The sequence below is a fragment of the Mus pahari genome, chromosome 2, assembly GCF_900095145.1.
Source record: "Mus pahari chromosome 2, PAHARI_EIJ_v1.1, whole genome shotgun sequence".
In the NCBI taxonomy this organism is placed as follows: domain Eukaryota; kingdom Metazoa; phylum Chordata; class Mammalia; order Rodentia; family Muridae; genus Mus; species Mus pahari.
Window position 1 is genome coordinate 141,940,463 of NC_034591.1, and position 4,588 is coordinate 141,945,050.

A 4,588-nucleotide genomic window follows, 5' to 3' on the forward strand; every position below is an offset into this window, starting at 1 on the left:
AATACTATGTTGATAATACTATGCTATTTTAAATGAAATCCACTGGGAAAGGCTTCCCTCCCATACTCCCCCACCTCACTCTAACACTCAGAAGTAATAGGAGAAAACAAGGCCAATCCTTCTAGCTGAATGTCAGAGCCATAGAGTATATTTCTTTCCACCCTTCCTCTTACCGCCCCCCCCCTTTTTTGAGCACTCAATCTTAGGCAGCCTCACATGGTTGCTATAGAGACAGTGATGTCACTAGCTGCAATTCTGATGTCACTCCCTAGTCCCAACAAGGAGGGGGTGCATGGAAGGCTGGGGGAGGAAACAAGATCTTCAGCTGAGTAAGAACATCCCAGCATCTTCATTGACTTTAAAAGAATATTCTGGAGTCTTCTGTGGTTCACTATAACAGAGCTTCAGAGGTAGGAAAGCCCATTAGGCTGGGAAAACAACCCATTTTCTCATACCCTGTGGTTAGAAAGGAGGTGTGATGGGCAGCTTTTTTATTTCAAACTCTGCTTCCTGCTTCTGCCCAGCCAGTTTTAGTTTCCACTTTGAATCCTGTGGGACTACATGGATTCCCTCAGCAGCATTCCATCCACTGTCCTTCCACATCAAGTTCGAAGTTACTTACAGGTCTGACCTGCTATCCCATACCAGTCTATTGTGGGCTTCTAGGATTCAATCCTTCCAAGCATGATGTTGAAAGTAGAATACAGCCCGCCTGTTGGATTTTCCAGCTGTAGTGTCTAGCTAATTCCACATGCTCTTTTCTCTCCAGAACTCTGAGTAAATTCATGCTGGTAGATGAGTCTGATTCTCACCCACTTGAAGCCTCAGAGTTCTTTAAACTGAAGCTGTGGTTAGGCAGCAGAACACTAGGAACAGGTAAGCTATCTGTAGCCGTGTGGAGTTCAACTGTCAAGTATCAACAAGATTTGTTGGGTTTCTATAGGGCTCCAAACACAGAGAGAAGACACAGGCTCGTAGGAGGGGATAGAATCAACTAGTAATTCGTCCATATTAAAGTGAATACTAAAATTTGGTTGAATGAGCTTCAAAATGTATGAAGGATATGCATGAACCCTCTATGAGCCTGGTTTACACTGCCTACAATTTAGATTTTTCATGAGTTAAGGAATCTTGAAAAATTAGGAAATGGGGTGGGGGTGGAGAGATTTCTTCAGGTGGTCTTCCTGGAGTAGAGCAGGCCTAACCATCCCTGCCTCGCTCAGCTCTCTGCCAATCTTCATGGCTTGCACTCCTCTCCAGTTTGAGGTAATAATCACTTTGACATCCTCCTCCCACCTTTTCACACTGGCATCTTGTGGTCTTGTTTTGCCCTCCTAACTGTATTCCAGGCTTCTTTAGAACTCACGGTGTAGTTCAAGCTGATCTCAAACTTGCTGCCATCATTCTGCCTTGGCCTCCCAAGTGGTGAGATTATAAACATGACCCATGACATCCAGCTGTCTCATAGGCATTTGTATGATGTATATCTGTATGTACACACATGTGCATGAGAGAACATGTGTGGAGAGGTCAGAGGTTGATAACAGGTATTTGCATCAGTTGCTCTCCACTTGAGTCAGAGTCTCTGCTGACCAGTTTGCCTAGGTAACCCCAGCAGTGGAGATACAGATGTGAGCCACCATACCCAACTTGTTAGGTGAGTGCTAGGGATGGAACTCAGGGTGTTACAGGTTGGATAGCAAGCACCGCTGGGATTGAGCCATCTCCCCAGCTGCCCTCACATTGGTGTGTGCATGTGTGTATATGTGGTGTGTGGTGTGTGGTATGTGGTGTGTGTGTGTGTGTGTATGTGTGGTGTGGTGTGTATGTGTGTGTTGTGTGTGTGTTGTGTGTGTGTTGTGTGTGTGTGTGTGTGTGTGTGTGTGTGTGTGTGTATAATACACTCAAGCCTCCATGTTCAGAGGCCAGAGGAATATGTGTTGCTTAATCACTTGCTGCCTTATTCAAAAGAGGCAAGGTCTCTCAGTGAACCTACACCTAGATTGGTAGCTAGCAAGCTAGCAAGCTCTAGGATCCTGTCTCTGCCCATCCCTCAGGGTTGGTGTTACAGGCACAAGTGAGCAGCCACATGTAGCTTTTGGGTTGGGTGCTGGAATTTCAACCTCAGGTCTCTATGCTTATTCAGCAAGTATTATTGTTCACTGAGCCATCTCCCCAGGCTCACATTAGAATTTTTGAGGAACATATTTAAGTCAGTCCTTTGTGACCACAGAAAGTGCCAAATCTCCCGGGCTGAATACCTAAGGAAGCCCATTAGGTTCTATTCTTCTTTGTCTTCTGGGCTTCAGTTTCCCAGTTTGTAAGATGAGAGTGTGAATTAATTGAAATGTAAATAGTTACATTTCTAATTTGACATTTTTCCTCTATCAATTTAATAGATAATACTATGACTCCAGGAGGTTATAACTTTTTGATTTTCTTTGTTTGTGACAACGTCACACTGTATCATCCAGGGTAGACTGGGCAAGCTATGTATCTCTGGATGACCTTGAAATCAGGGCAGTCTTTCTGCTTCAGCCTCCTAAATGCGTGGTTCAAATGCATGGGCTATCATACCCAGTTCCATTTATAAATACATTTATAACTTGACTCCCTTAATCTTTTTGGATCATCCTTTCTTTATTGTAGGAAATGTGTACATTAATTTAAAAATCTGAAAAGCTTCATAGAACATGTCTGTTATAGCAGTGCTTTGGCGGGAAGCAGCAGAATCAGGAATTCAAAACCATTCTCATTTATGTTGTGAGTTAAGGTCAACATGAACTCTAATGATGAACTAACATGAACTCTCCTAATAACAAAAAAAAGCAAGAAAGTTTGTATATGCTTATGTATATATGCTATGATCCAGACAACTTGGGGAGTTTTAACAGACTAAAACAAGCTTTGTGTTTGCACATACACACACACACACACAAATAGACTAAAAACACTAGACTATATGTCAGCTAAGAATTTGCCAGATATACCAAACTAGGGAGAACAATTTCTGTGAAAAGAATACTAAACACTTTGGGGTGTTCATTTCTTAGCATTACTGGAATAGGAAGATCTAATGATAAAGTAACTTGCTGTGGTAAATTTGTCAAAAAACATTGGATATTAAAAGATTAAAATACCATGCCTTATGGTCATGACTCATTTGAGCAAACCATTTCTTTTTTGTTCCAGGTTCTCCAATTTTAAGAAAGATGAGCTGCCTGGAATTACAAATGGGCAGGGCTTTTCTATTCACTGTTTCAACAGAAAATTACTAAGCACCAACTTTAAAGGTACTATCTTTTGTGAGGAATAGCAAGACGAGTTAGAAAGTTGCTCTGTCTTCATGAGACCATGTAATAAAGTAGAGAGAACATGTGCACAGTTGACATGTTAGGTAGGGTTGACATGCTAGGTAGGGTTGACATGCTAGGTAGGGTTGACATGCTAGGTAGGGCGAGAAGGTGAAATGAATTATGTTGGAGACTTTGAAGGAGGCATGAGGACATTCAACTAGGAACTTAAGAAATTTGTCATGGATAAGATAACTGTGGCTTGGGCTCAAGTAAGGATGGGGTTTAGAGGAACATTCTGGGGGTACATGAGCAGTTAATACTGAGTAGATAAACTAAGAAGGGATTAAACTGCACTAATGTCCTTTATTAATGTCTTGGGAGAGCGGGGCTAAGGAAGTTAGTTGAACTGGAATCATGGCTTACAACTCTTTTTATGAGGACACATATTTCTCTCAAGATTCCCAAAAGGCTTATAAAACATCCTCAGATCCAACAATCTAAGGCTCTCCCCATTCCACCTGCTTATCTTGCAGCTTCCTAGAGAAGTGTGTTTGAGATTAGCCAGTTTTCATCATTCAATAAGCCACTCAATTAAGAGCAGAGAATAACAATTGTCACTTAAGAAACCATTGGCCAAAAGTAGAATGATTTGTTATCTGAGAACTCTCCAAAAGTCTCCATGTCACTTTGTGCCCCTTGCTTCAATGTATACTGAAAATAAGAAATCAAAATCATCATTCGGTGATCAGAGCAAAGTCCATGTGCAAACTTAGTCATTTCTCTTTGTCTTTCTTTGCAGAGTCCTTATATATTACATGGCAGGAGGGGTGGGTAGACTTAGGGATAGTGAAGACACCAATAAGGCTCATTCGGAGTCTTCCTTGTATCTCAAAACCCATCCGCAATAAGGGTAAGTAAGCACGCCATTCCCTTACTCTCCTATGCTTGCTGTGTATCTGTCTTAATAGCAGTATGATGGGAGCCTGAATATGGCAACAGATTCTGTTGTTTTAGCTGTTCTCTACCAGAAGCAACTCACTTGGGTGAAAGAAATAGATGGAAGGACCATCATTCACAGATCTTACTTTGTGAACACTCTAGGTCAAGCTGCTACTAAATCTTGCCTTTTGTGGCCAAACAGCAGTACTGTTAATTCTTTTCTTCATCCACACGACACAAGCATATTCTGTATAGAGGTGTGATTCATGAATATAGTACATGCCTAGCATTTAAGAGGCCCCAGACTCCATTAGTAGGACTACCACAAAAAAAAAAAAAAAAAAAAAAAAAAA

General features: G+C 41.5%; 1 protein-coding gene across 2 annotated transcripts in view; it reads left to right on the forward strand.

The window, feature by feature from the left end:
• Positions 1 to 257: 257 nt before the first annotated feature.
• The window catches only part of Akap3 (A-kinase anchoring protein 3), a 20,020-nt gene continuing 15,689 nt past the window's right edge, over positions 258 to 4,588 (forward strand). The window contains exons 1-3 of one of the 2 annotated variants that reach the window (XM_021191728.1): positions 258 to 410; positions 3,193 to 3,293; positions 4,096 to 4,206. The gene's annotated coding sequence lies outside the window, so the exon portion shown is untranslated. The remainder of the gene's footprint in view (positions 411 to 3,192; positions 3,294 to 4,095; positions 4,207 to 4,588) is intronic. The other variant, XM_021191729.1, reaches the window with a different exon arrangement.